This window comes from Lepisma saccharinum, chromosome 1 (genome assembly GCF_977018435.1).
Source record: "Lepisma saccharinum chromosome 1, izLepSacc3.1, whole genome shotgun sequence".
NCBI classification, from domain to species: Eukaryota; Metazoa; Arthropoda; class Insecta; order Zygentoma; family Lepismatidae; genus Lepisma; species Lepisma saccharinum.
In genome coordinates this window covers 30,281,313-30,296,233 of record NC_139229.1, presented here as the reverse complement: position 1 = coordinate 30,296,233, position 14,921 = coordinate 30,281,313, and the positions used below count along the sequence as shown (strand labels likewise).

Genomic DNA, 14,921 nt, shown 5'->3' with positions numbered 1-14,921 from the left:
GAGTTGGCAACCCGATTTATTTCTATTCATAACTTACGACCACATGACATTTTGAGATAGCCCAGATCTTGGACTCAGAATACGCCACTGGTAGGGACCTCCCGATGGCGTAGTGGTAACGTGGTCGCCTTGTAATAAAGGGGTCCCAGATTCGATACCCAGTAGAGGGACATTTCACGTTGGCTCGGATCCCACTCTAAACTGTAGATCCAGTCCAGGCGATAATTCATAGCTGATTGAAAAGTGTGGAAGCACCCATATAATTTCTACAGATATAATCGTACAAGAATGGGACCATGTGAAGTATCCAGGAGACCAAATACCGCATCCATGACGTGTTGTAAATACCGTCCGCCATTTGGATGCAACTTTTTTTTTTTCAAATGGGAATAGGAGCATGTGACATATCAACGCATGTGAAAATTTCTGCCAAATAGAATGGTGAAATCCATATAAATAATGCCGTTGTTAATTCCAATGGTATTCATCAATGTTTGTTCTTTTTACTGCAGTGAAATTAGATAACATTGGACAAAGAAAAACACAATTATGTGGTTTCACAAATTTAGGAATCGCCCTGTAGGAATCACCCTGTACATATCCTTTCCCTTTCTCTCTATAATTCGTGACTATCATGTGCAAACACGTGTGCATAGACTATCTGGTAATGGAGTTATTGGAACATGCGATGTGTTATGTTTTGTTTGAATGAGGTTTTGTTTCTATGTCCACTTTACGCACAGATAGGGTAATCGGGGCTAGACCTAGAGCTTAAAGTTGAATCCGAACGTACCTCCACCGGGCATCAAACCCGTGACCCCTTCATTGATTGATTGAATAGGTGTTTTAAGTCCACTTTATGCAGTGTAAGGCTAATCGGGACTGGACCTGCAGTTTTTAAAGTGGGGTCCGAACCACTATGTGCCTCCGGGTATCGAACCAGGGATCTCTTCATTACAAGGCGACGATGCTACCACTGCGCCATCGGGGAGGCCGATGACCCATTGATTACAACGCTATGGTATGCTTATGCGTATTAAACACTTTGTCCAGCCCGCCCCAACAATCAAAATAAGCCCACGCCCCTGAGGAACGACGCTCCCACTTAACCTCTGTGCACAAAGTAGGCTTTAGTGCAAATGTTTAAGATAAAAAAGAAAATACCCATCTTACTGTGCTGCATGGAAATTTCTGCACCGATGAAGGAATCATTTCACGCCTTATTTCATCAGCAAACAGCGCCTACCCTCATACCCCTCCCCCCCTTTATCCCCGTTTGAATAAAAAATTAGCTCGATGACGATTATACGTACCGCTGATAACGGGAGGGAAATGAAGGAGGCTGCTTCATGAGTAGATGTAAACACTTGTGTTGTTTTTAGTTTTAATCGCTTGGCGGCGTGCTCTGTCTGCGCGCTGTCTCCGGTGCAGCGTGACGTAGATGTTCTCCAGCAGTTGAACAGCTCCGTGCTGTCAGGGTGCCTTGAGTATCTCGCGTTCCACCGTCGAGTGAAGTTCGTTCGTGATTACAGTGAGTGAGATTTCGCGAGCGTCGAGCTGCAACATTACGGTAAGTCTCGGAACTTTTTTTTATTTTCTGGTTTAATGTTGTTACACGTTATCCCCCCTTGTTTATTTTTTGAAAGTCTTGTGCTACTTTTAACCCTAGGCTTAACTTGAAAGGGTTTGGTGAAAGAAGTGGTTATTTAGTTGTGGGCAAATTTTGTCGTCGCGCGCTGGTTTATGCCGACTTGGGCTGCCGTTGTTGGTTGATTGAAGAAACAGGAAAGTTTTTTCGTGTCGTTTAGTGGCGAAATCGTAATCTGTGCGTACGGGATGGATATTTGTATGTTTTTCCGTTTAAATGCACAAAAAAAGTTTCCACATTTCCGCTTGTGTGTCGACGAATTCCTTTGGAAGCAAAAAAAAAAAAAAATCATGAGAGTTGTCACTGGTAAACATAGGACAAAGTTCGCTACAGACACACATCGCGAACATCTTTTGGCCGACCTCCGTGGAGGAGTGGTTAGAACAGCGCGCTTCGACAACAGCAGTCCGAGGGGAACGTTCCTTCATTATTTTCATGTCATGCTTTATCTTCGCGATCAACCAAAAGTGGCCGAAAAGCGAAGTAAAATAAACCAAACCAAGTCACAATCCTCTTTATAAACACTTAGGTTTAATCGGAACTTCTTTCCATTTTGGTTCTATCACGTCGCTTTTCTATCACTTGGGTTAATCGCAACGATGGGGATGAATGATATTGGACAAGCACAGATGCTGCCCAGGGTACGATTTAGAGACCTATTATTTCCTATTCTGTCACGGAGGCCGGTATCAGTTTCGAACCACCACGGACTTGACAATTCCTTTCTTGCCTCGTGTCAATCCTACCCTATTCATCGGTCTAGTCTTGAATTTATACGATGTGATGATATGATGAATTGTTGGAGAGACACTCACAAGAACAACATGCCAAGGCCGGTGTTGTAGCGTCACGGAAGTTGGCCCTCGTTTCCATTATCGAAAAAATGTAACTTTAACATTTCGTATGTGTGTATTAAGTCAGGAATTGTAATCAATTAATGATTGAGGAAGATTAATGTTGTTTGTATAACTTGGTAGCGTCGACCAAATGAAGTAATTTTTTTTTTCATTCTCTCGGTTTTATATTATATTCTCGAACCGCTATTTAGAGAGACCATGTACCAGTTCAGTTGAATCGTTCATAGGATCCTTGTTTGTTTGCTCTTTCCCCGTTGTAATCGATTAGTTGGGAAACAGTTCCTTTGGGTTTTGTTGAGTCGTTCGAGTGCGAGGACTCGTATGACACTCACGTTGATGGGAGATATGCTGTCCGGGAGCGTTGTCTCCCGCTTGAGACGAATGCCCGATATTTTCCCGCGCTGCTAAAGCAGGAGTATCGTGTTCGAGTCTCGGTGACTTCTTCGATCGCTCCGGCATCAAATGTGTATTACTGGAAGAGAATGCAATTAACTGTCGGTTTCAGCTATTTTGGGCTCGCAGGTAACACTGTAAAAAGTTGACGGGAGAAATTACGGTTTTAGACCGTCATTTCCTCTGCCATCCAGCTACCGTAAAGAAATTACCATGATTGTTTTGTAAAGTATTAACGGCTCTTATAGTTAACAATATTAATAATAAATTCCATTTTTTTCTTAAAAAAATAAACTATATTTACACAAATTATTGATCTTTATGCAACATAGGGTGTTCAATTTAAATTTGAACATTTTTTTGTCTCCGGGACCTATAGCTATATATACATTCGAATACTATGAGGAGATAAACATGTTAATCCGTTTCATACAAGCTTCTCCACTCACGCATTTCTTCATGCCGTTTAGGCATTAGGATTTAAATTGTAATATCTATTAATTTATGTTCCTCTTTCAGTGTATGGGGCCATGCACTGTAGTCAATTTAAACAGTTTGGATTTTGTGTGTAAATGCATGCTAACATTCTGAGACTCTATGTTTGGCAATAATAATAACAATATTAAGAAGTTCCTCAATTTCAAGAGTGGCTTTCTTCAGGTGGGGTGGGGGGGGCGTTATGGACCCTGTGCGAATTAAACTTTTTGCCTTGGTGGGGGGGATTCCCATCCAGTGGCGTAGTTTCGATTTTAGTTTGGCAGGTAGTTCTTGTTTTGGGGGGCTAGTATGCAAATTTGTATATGTTACCAGTCAGTCAAATGCTCTTAGAACAGTGTTTGTATCTGGGTCATTAAATCTTTTGATAGAATGTACACTTAATTTAAAAGCAGCAGTGGCGATTAGGGGGCGAGGGGGGTGCAACCCCCCTACTTTTCGCTACTTTTCCCCCGCACTCTGCTAAACCTTATCTACAAAGGGAAATATACTGTTTTTGACCCGCCCCAAGTTTTGGCACCCAGTCGCCGCCACTGAGAAGCAGTATAGTTATATTTTAAGAAAAGGAGGTAACGAACTAGGGTAAGAATTTACAATACCAGAAGCATCTGTAGTTTCTATCCTACTTCTTATACTCACGAAATACATAGTTCCGATGAAGTATCTGAGGTTAACATGTGGGGGTGACGTGTTGAAATTTTTAATTGAAGTGTAGAAGTTGTAAAATAAGCTTTTCAATTACCGCGATCGTTCTCCGTATACAAGCATGGAAACCATGTTCAACGTAGCATTCACTTATTCAGTAATCTGCGTGGTGTGAGGAAGATTGCTAATTTGAAGGTAGGAAATAAAGTTTTTTCTTTCGTAAGTTTTTTTTAGTAACTTTTAGTTGGGTACATATTAATAATACAGGGCATTCGTTCAAATTTCGCATAGTCAATAATTTAGGACACTTGATCACGATTGTGTAGTTAAAATTTGTCGCTCAAGTGCTACGAAACTGACATTTTTTTAGTGCCCCACAAACCATTTACGCATATCCCCAGAAACCATTCATGGTAAGGCTAGGTTAGGCAAACATGGTAGTTAAAATTTCGTTCTAAAACGTAATATATTGAAATAACCATTGTTTTCGTGGAGAAATCCAGGGTTTCTGTTCCGATCGCGGACCACTCAGTTTCGCTTATTTTGCAATTTCTACACGCGACCCCCAAATTATAACTTCAAATTCGTGGTTAGGAGGCCTCAATTAGTGAGTATGCGAAATATTACAAAAATCGGGGAGGGGTCCGGTATTGTAAATTCGCTCCCGAACTAGTAACACCAAAAACTTGACCGAATTTGTATTGCCAAGTTCAAACTTATCATCCATCTAACCTACAGGTTTCTTGAGAACATCTTAATACATGTAAAATATCAGTACTATGCCTTGGAAACTATAGTGGAAGACAGTCTGCTGTCGTCTCGACACGGTGAGGTTGGTTAATTTCGGAATGGTGTCGTTTAATCTACAAGGCTACATGCTTTTCAGCTTGAAAAGGATTGAATTGAATTCAAAGTCCACTTTATGCACAGATAGGCTAATCGGGTCTGGGCCTACAGTTTAAAGTTGAATCCGTACCACTCTGCAATGTGCCTCTACCAGGTATCGAACCCGGGACCCCTTGATTTGAAAACGACGCTATCACTACAAACTCGGGAAGGCTGTTCTGTTTTATTTGTAAGTAGTTATTTTCTCACCTGGCATAAGAATCTCAACGTTAAGAGTTACGTGCGTATCGTGGAGCCCATGCACATAAATTAGATATTAAAATTAAAACTCTTAGAAAAATATTTAGACCTAAAACACACGAATAAATGGGCTGGGGGAGAAGTTTGCATACCACTGAATAACCTGTGTTTATCTCCTCATAGTATTAATGAATAAATCGGAAAGCTTGAATATTTCTCCTGTGCCTTAAATAATATTAGACCTACATTGTTAGTTTGACAGACGTCCTGTTTTTACAGGACTGTCCCGTATTCTACAATCTGTTTTGATGTCCTGTTAAAGTTTTATTTTTTTATTACACATTATGTAATGTAATATAAAATATGTATAAAACATTATTGTTGTGTGCTAGTGTTTAAAATTTGGTTTCTACACAGAATCCAAATTGACCCAAATATGCCTCAATTTTTTTGACTCTAGTGACACTTTAAAAAAGTGCATGCTCACTTTCCATGCATCAAAATACTCAGTGAAATGCAAATATATAAACCTACAGGTTTCTGTGTCAATTGATTTGATGCATTTCAAGCCCTGTGGGAAAAAGGACCGAAATATGACAACTGTATATATGCTTGGAGACGAAAACCCTTTGAACGTAAATATAAGCGCTATTATTACTTAAAGTTATGAACTTTCGCATGTTAATTGAAAACCTCTTATGCATATGCTTCATTGTTTCGGAGGAAACAGAAGGAGTGACGTGACACAAGTGATAAGAACTACACATTTGTTTCCGCATGTAAGGAACTGGTAGAGAACAAAAAAAAAACGACGAAGACCGCAGAATTAAACGGAAAAATAAAGCATACAAGATAATGTGAAACAATGTTTCAAGAAGCGTGACTTTCACCTTGTGCAACGTTTCAACACGCGCTGAGAAAAGAAGCATGTCCAAACTTGTAACGATATTATCACACCTTTTGTTTTTTGGTCGGATTAAAGTAACCTACTGAAGCGCAGAGGGTGTCTTTGCTATTGTTTAGATAGGTCTCAGTCATTGTGTTGTATTCTACTAAGATATTTATATTTTATTCAAGCTTGTATCTAGTTATAAGTAGTCTTTGGAAGTTTACAAGTAACAGTTACTTTTTCTAGCCACGGGTAACTGTTAACCAATTACTTTACAACTTTCATTAATCAGTTACTTTACAGTTACTGATGGATTGGCTATGTAAGTGCTATAAGCAACCCGAGGACGGATTTATATGTGTACTGTACCTGTAATGAATATCTTCATATGATGCTAAAATCAGTGTTACATTGTATTATCTTTATGAATTGCTGTAAGCTCGTAAAATGCTATTTTTATTTTTCATATTTATATATATATTACCTTTTACCACATATTTTCCATATTTTCAAACATTTTCCGGCATATATTTCATATTCGTGATATTACTACATTTTCCCTTGTGTTAAATACCAAAGGTTTTCCGTTCATCTGCATTCTGTTCATTTCAAATCTTGACAATACACAGTGCATCTGTCATTGTAACATTCTTGTGAACAACTTAGAATGCTTTCGCAGTGAAACCCATTGCAAAATTTAAATATACTCCCATTACTTCATGCGATATTGAACGTAGTTTAAGTCAATATAAACCTGTCTTTAGGGACAACACCAAAAGATTCACGTATCAGAACTTAAGAGAAAGTTAAGTAATTCATTGTTTTGGTGACACAATAATGAAGTACATTTTGTTGGTGAATTTTGCATTAAATAAATTTCATGTAAGCCTAACGAATTTTATTTAGCTAGGTGAATCGCACGCTTAATGGCAATTTTAATTTTGGACAATTTTAAGTCCATATTAAATTCCTTATTTTGATTAAAATAACTAAATACATATTCAAATCATCTAACACTTACAAATCACATATGAATTCGTTCCCGCTTGGTACAGTATGCGCCAAAATATACAGTACTGAAATTAAAAGACGAACATTACATTGCTGGCATCTGTGAGTTTATTTCTCCTGAAAGAAACACTGCATACACATTATTAGCGAGTTATAACTTCCTTTTCACTACTGAGAACACGAACGGCTGGAGCTATGCCTCATCGACAAACGCACATGCGCGTTCGAGGTGCGCGAGTTTCAGTACTGTATATTTTGGCGCATACCGTATATCTCTAAAGAAGTTGCACAGTAATAAGAGCAATTTAATTTTCCGCCTGACCAAGATAAGTATATCCTTATGGCGCTGAAGTCGAATTTCCAACGTAGGCACGTGAGAAGGGAGGCAAGCGAGAGAAGAAAACAAGTGACTGTGCACTTTGGTTCGCAAGTTTGTGGGGCATACTTATCTTTGTTAAGCTGTACGTAAATTTATCAAATATTATATCAAACTCTTGTCTGGACTTTACAGATTTGATCTCTGTCTTGTTTTAGATTACCCCCCCCCCCCCCCGGTGTTATTTACCCCAAAATTCCCGTTCAAATTTTAGTAAATTTTCTGCATATTATACCGAAAATTATATCTTCATCGTGCTTTCAACACACGACTCACCGCTGTTCCTGACAATTTCATATATTGGAAACTATTTTTGAGGAAGTTGTTTTTTATAACTTCTCGCGCGACACATACCGATGTTACGGTTCTCGCGTGACGGAAGTTGCGCACTCGATCTCCGCCAAAAACCCAGCCGCATCTCTTGGTGACGCAAAATGTTCCGATAAAAGGTGAAAAATCCTGGAAAAATTTGTTTACAAGGAATTATTTCAAATATAACACTCTTCACAGTTTTTGAGGGATGACATTTTGGAAAACGTGCACGTTATACACGCATAAATATGGGACATTTTAAGTTTTAAGCCTAAAACAAGAAATGTTAAATTTTAGCGATACGTTATATTCTTATGCACGAAGCATAGTGAAATTCGCGATTTCGAATGCATGAAAAATGCGTTTAGAACATGTCATTGCGGATACATAAACTTTTTTTTTTTTTTTTTTGTTAACATTTTTCTGTTTTATCGCAAATCGTCACGTTCAGGCCCAATTTATCCCATTCCAATGGGTTCCAAACAAACTTTACCAGCTCCTAAAGGAAAAAGAAAAGTCGGAGCAATGTAGGCAGATTGCATCAAGGAAAACGGTATTTGGGATGCATTTGCTTGCCGAAACCGATAAGATAGATAAGGAAGCTTGCTGTTTACTACCTAAAGAACTTTCTGAGGCTTCACTTACAGGAGAAACCCCCCTTCCCCCCGCACTTTTCCCTTCACGCACAAGGACAGGCAACTGGGAAAATTTACAATGCAGTTTCGTAGATAATCATCTCCAAAGCCTTCACTCCGTAGGGGTGATTTTGTCATCTTTATTGACTCCCGAACATAAAACTCGCAAGCGTTACAATGTAACTATCCTTGGTGGCTGTTGTAGCACCGACAGAATTGTTTATGATACGTTTAGCGGGAATACATAATATATAGGGACAAGTGAAAGCAACTTTCGTCCTTTGAGGAATGTGGTAAGATTCAATTAACAAGGTGGAATTTGGGCGGTGCACTTGTAAGCTGGAGGTCGTGGGTTCGAGTTCTCGTTTGCTAATTCCGGCGGTGGTTTTTCCCTTTCGTAATCGTACTATTTTATTCGGGGAATACCAAGCTTGATTGCTTTCTGCTGAAACTACTGCGACAATGTGGATGAATAGTTGACGATCTCTTTGGGCTCGGCTGCTCTAGAATCCACCTCATAATTTCCTTTTTCTAGATGAAAATTTCCCAATCTTCATCCAATTTTTTCCCTTCATCTTAGAAAAGTTGAAACCTCGACCGCAATACTAAATCATTTATTATTATTAATCAAACATCAGTTCACAGAAATATTAGTGTTCTTTGAATCAGTGCAAATAAAAATGTTTTTGAATTGCGTTATTTACGTCGCTTTTCTGCTACTTTTGGCTAATGGCAAAGATGAATGATAAATGTTGTGACGGGACACACACAAGGGACACCCGTGCTCAGTCCGGGATTTGAACCGGTACCCTTGCCGTTGTAGCGCGCCATGATAACCAATCCGGCCGGTGACTTGAAAAAATTCTTCCAATGTTGTTATTTTTCATTGATTCAACTAACTAACTCTTTAGCCTTCTTAAACCCGAAGGTTTATGGCTACAGCAACACAAGCTTTCCATCTGTCCCTAACCTGCGCAAGATAAATCCTATCTTTTCCAACCTTACAGATTTCCTTTAGGCCCATCTCAACGTTGTACCTGCATCTTCGTCTTGGCTTCCCTACAGGTTTCTTACCATCAGGTCTCCCAACAAGAATCTTGTAAACTCTTCTTTCCTCTCCCATTCGTGCCACATTACCTTCCCACCTAAGCCTTCTTGATTTAATTATTATATTCATATCCGGACATTAATACAAATTGTGCAGTTCTACATTGCCTTCTCCACTCTCCTGTCACCTCATCCCTTTTACGCCCAAATATTTTTCTAAGGATTTTGTTTTCAGATACTCTTAATTTATGTTCCTCATTCAATGTAAGGGACCAAGTTTCACATCCATATAATACTACAGGCAAAAATTACTGTTTTGTATATTTTAACTTTTAGTTTCTTCGATGTTATACGAGAAGATAAAAGTTTATGAAGAGAAAAGTTACACGCATTTCCTGAATTAAGTTTTCTTTTTATTTCCTCTTTAATATCATTTTCATTTGTTAGTATTACTCCTAAGTTGAATTTGGAAACTGGTTCAAAGGAGTTGTTATCAATAATTATATTTTAATTATTACGTAAAACTTGGTTTCGACCTGTAAGCATATATTTAGTTAAATATCTGTGCATAAAAGTGGATTTAAAAAAAAATCATAACTGTTTTAGTACGCTGGCGATTTTCCTGATGCCATGTGACCACTACATTGCTAGAAGGTCTGTCGGTCGAACACGGCAGTTCCAAAGTTCGGCGGAACCTGATACAATGTAACCGTAAGGTTAGAAGACTATAAAGAAATTCTCGCACAGGAAGAACAAATGGACAGAAGAAAAACTGAGACCGCAGTGAACGGAAAACCGCTCACCTTGGTCCTTATCAGCGCATAAATTGATAAAAAGAGTGATGTCACTTTGGTTACAAGGGGACCCAAATACATTTCCGGTTATTGAAAAGGATGATCTCATCTATTTGACTATGAACGACAAGGATACTCTTTCATGGCTATATCCAATATCGACTCCTTACGTCATTGAGGATTATGGACGGCTTGAATGCATGGATATTTGGTTTTTGCAAACAGGGGATCGTGTATTTGTATTCTGGTTAAGTCAATAAACAGTTATAGTCTGTGACAGAATCGGTTATCTTTGTTGCATGTACGTCGTGAGACTCTCACGGTTTGGCGAAGAGCGGACGTCGCCTTGAGTCTTGGCAGGAAAGACATTTCGCCCGAAAAATGTCTGAAATTTATTGCGCAAAAAGATATTTATTGCACATGGATGGCGTACGAAGGATTTTTTTCCGGGAGGGGCTGGAATTGTAAAGGTGGATAGTACGTAAGTCCTTTCTAGGGAATTGTAGACACATTAAGATATTTCGTATATTTAGAACTTTCTACTCTCAAAACTTCAGGGGGGGGCATTTGAAGGGGATGTTGCTTTTACCACTCTGTTTTTTCCCCCAATTTCTTCATTGCTTTTATTTGAAAATGTTGATTTTCTCATTTTTTTGGAGGAGGCTGTAGCCCCATCAGGCCCTTTTCTGCGTGGGGGCAGATGGGGGGGGGGGGGCAAATGAAAGTTAAGTCGGGGAAAGGAAAACTACATTCCATCTCCTATATTCCTACAATTATGGAGCCGCGTTGGTCTAGTCGGTCGGTCTCCGTGACTGAGTGGTCGGCGCAACGCCCTACGACTTCAGGGATCCCGGATTTGAATCCCGGTTAGGACATGGGTGTTTGCGTTTGTTCGCAATGAGAAAACAGGGAATTTAGTAAAAATTGACAAAGTGTGAAAAACAGAAAAAGTGAGTAATGGGGGATACTACCGTTTAGGGATGTTCCATAAAAAAAGTCGACAAGGCGTTTGACTGCCACGCGGGACCCGGGTTCAACTCCCAGGGTGGTGCCGGATTTCCGGACTTCTCCTCGCATATATAAATAGTATCTATAAAGTTCCCCCAAGTGCCTGAGCCTGAAACCAGAGGGGGCGGGGAGATTCACCCTTACCCCCTTTCAAATACTATCCAGATTATAACCATCAGAATATTGATCTAGGATAAATATTTGTAGATATGAAAACTGTGGAAAACATGTATCTTAAATATGCTAAAATATTGTAAATGTCATTTGTAATATCTTACATCGCAGCGCGGTACTGGTCCTCAGTTCAAAACAGCTTCCATCACATTCCTTTCTTCATTTCTCTTTTGTCCAAGAAATAAATCCTAATTGAAGATGTTTATGTAGGCTACAAAGTTATCCAGGGTTCCCACTTGTCTGGGTCCTGGAAAACCTGGAGAGAAGTCAAGGTATGGGTGAAAAAAGTCAGGGAGAATCATTTGTTTGTATTTGCATTTAATTTATTGTGCCATCTTTATATTTAGGAGAAAGTCTTACAGTACCGTGACATTGCAAGAATGGTGCTAAACTGTCTTGCCACTGCATTTAGGTTGTCGGTGGTATTTACTTTGTTTTCGACTCGTTTATAAGCTAACACATTGACTGTCCGATACTGGACGACGATTTTCCACTTCAACTGTTACTCTTTTTTGTTTGCAATTTTATTTGAACTTTCGTTTCCCTTTTTCAGCAATGATTCCCTGTTCTTAATAAAGAATATCTTGAAGTACCATGCTCTTGTTTTCAACTTATATTACGCGTACTTATTTTCGAATTATTGCCAATAAACTTAGGGTGTCCGGTACTGTAGGACTTTCCCCATATGTAACATATTTGAAAATGAAAATAAATTAAATTATTTCTTGACCATTCATTTTGGTAGTTAATAGCAAGTAAAGTTTATTTCTCAAAACCTGTTTATTAACATGCTGATGCGTTACAGAATACTTTAGAAATTTAATTATAAACTCTCTGGAAAAGTCAGCAAATTTGTTTTGTCAAAATGAGCTGGAATCTTTTTGAGACATTTTAATTAGAAAAGAAAAACGTAACCCCAATCTTCCTTCCTGTCTAGACGCTGTATGACCTAAATTTGGATTTCCCGCAGCGGATTTTTTTTTGTTTATTACGAGGGGGAGGATAATGTAACGTAATAGCCACGACCACTCCTTCAATTACACACCAAGGAAGGACCAGTATCCACCAAGGAGTTAGCACGCGAGTGGAAATGGAGTGCGGCGACCTGTCAAAATATTTACGCTCTTTTCGCAGGCGCAAAAATCTTTCTTTCTCGAGTTCCTTTCTTGGAAGTGGATGGCGTTGTGGCGAGGGGCAAAATAAACAGCTTTTTCTTCCGCGGCGCTCTTTAACAGCTCACTTTCTTCCCGAGGAAGGGACAACGCCCGCCTCTTCGCGTGGCATTGCTTACTTTACGGTTAGCGAGTGCAAACTGTCACATGGCTCTTAAAGGGAGTAAAAAATGTTCCAGATTAGGTGCTCAGGACCGGGGTTCTGGATTAGACACACCATTGGGCAGTTCTGGATAAGAGATTCGGGTAGGGAGGGAGTTCTGGATTAGAGATTCTGATATGGAATTCTGGATTAGAGATTCGGGTAGGGACCATTTGTCGTCATAACACACCAAATATGGAAGCCTTTAACACTCGATTAGGTATTGCGCTACCAAATTACGGTGTTACACCACTTTTATGGCAACTCAGTAGCTCATTTTTTAGAGTGTAGGTAGTTCTGGAGTATATAGTCTGGTAGGAAGTTCTGGATTAGATATTCTGGTAGGGAGGATTGGATGAGATATTCTGGTAGGGAGTTTTGGATTAGATATTCTGGTAGGGAGTTTTGGATTAGATATTCTGGGTAGCGAGTTTTGGATTAGAGCTTCAGATGGAGAGTTTTGGAAGTTAAGTTTTTTTTTAATATTTTCTTTCCTTTCTGTCTTGTCTATATCTGTTTCTAGTGCTATATTATCGCTTTGTGTCTCTCCCCCTCCTTCTGTGTGTATATATATGCGGGAGGGAGAGAATGAGAGGAGGAGAGAAAGAAATAAGAAGAGAGAGAGAGAGAGAGAGAGAGAGAGAGAGAGAGAGAGAGAGAGAGAGAGAGGAAATCAGAGATGAAAAGAGATACAGATAGCAAGAGCAAAGAAAAAAATAAACTCCTTGACCTTTCATTCTCTTTCGTCATCTTTCTCTTTTCCTTTCTCACGCCCTCTCTAACTTTTAACCTCTGTCACTCTCTCCTTTTCTCTCTCTCTCTCCGTTTTCACTAGCTGCCTCAAAACATTTCTTCATGACGACATTAAACAAACCGTCAGTACATCTTACTTGTGGACACATCTTTTTGATTTTGAATTCTCCCCCTGCAGACACCCCCTGCCCTTTTCCCACCACTTCTCGCCAATTCCTCGATTCCCTTGGAGGACAAATCAGCACTCTGTTCCTCTAATTAATAAGCAGGCGGGGTCCGATCAGCATCTGCCCGGCCGGGAATTAGCATAGCGTGGAGGGCGCGTCTTGCCTTCAAATGCGGCGATTAACATTGAACGAAGGGCAAGGCACGTCGCCATCTAATTTTCACCTGTCGTTCAGAACAGACCCGGAGATATTTATGGACGTAAAACAAGAGAAAAGAGAAACCCTCTTTGCCTTTTCTATTGGCTGAAATGTGTCTTTTTCCGTCGTTTTCTGATACCTCAATTACAAGATCTCCAAATGATGGGAGGCTTCATTATGTAACGCTGTAACTGACGTTGATTTCCGAATTTGCTTTCAGTCCTCGATCGTCCTGTGTAAATACGGGTAATTTATAGGTGTCAATTTATCCGCAAAATGTTGTTTGGGGTAAGGTAAAAAAAAGTAGGGGAAAGGACATGATCCCATCCTTGTTTTCAATCCTCGTCTTTAGCTGTAGGATCAACTCTCCACACCTTATGAACGCTAGCTTGTTAAATATGTATGCGTTCGCTCAGGAGTGTGTATACGTGCGTGTACGGATGGCGGAGACGCATTCAGATGAACCGTTGGCGTTTCTTGCAACTCCAGGCTGTCCTCGGTAGTCCGTAGATGGGCTTAACTAGTTGAGTCGCATTTATCGTCATCACCATCCAACAATCCAAGCTGCGATACCGGTCTTCGAATCCTCAACAGTCTTGCACGGACAATGTTCGATCTCCTTGTAAATCCACATCGAACCAATTTCTTTGTAGAGAAAGTTTTTATTTGCTATAGATGCTACAACGTCATCATATTTCATCTTTCTACAACACACATGTCTCAGATTATTGCCTGGACACGACCGTTATTCAAGGATATTCTTTTTGTTTTAAGCCTGTTTTATACGAGCTATCAGCCTCTATTCTTCCTTGACTGGCTTATGAGCCTCTAGGTTCTTTTTTACAGTATATAACCTGAGACTCCCTTGTTCCTTCACAGTTTCTAAGAGTTTCTAACCTGTGATTCCTTATCAAGTCTTTAATCCATAACTCTTTATCATAGCTTGTAAATTCGGAATTCTCTTCGAAAGTCTCTTAAATCCATAATATCCTACCAGAGTTTCTAATCCAAAATTTTTATCAATCTATAAAATCGGACATAGGCAGAATTTTGGAGGGAAGACTAAAAAAATAACACATGATTAAATTCAGTTACTACATTTTTGTTATGAAGGCATAC

The 14,921-nt window shown here is 39.5% G+C and overlaps 1 protein-coding gene across 2 annotated transcripts in view; it reads left to right on the top strand.

The window, feature by feature from the left end:
- Positions 1-1,436: 1,436 nt before the first annotated feature.
- cv-2 (crosveinless 2-secreting protein) overlaps positions 1,437-14,921 on the top strand; it is a 128,950-nt gene continuing 115,465 nt past the window's right edge. For both annotated transcript variants that reach the window (XR_014442324.1, XM_083130348.1), the window contains exon 1: positions 1,437-1,570. The gene's annotated coding sequence lies outside the window, so the exon portion shown is untranslated. The remainder of the gene's footprint in view (positions 1,571-14,921) is intronic.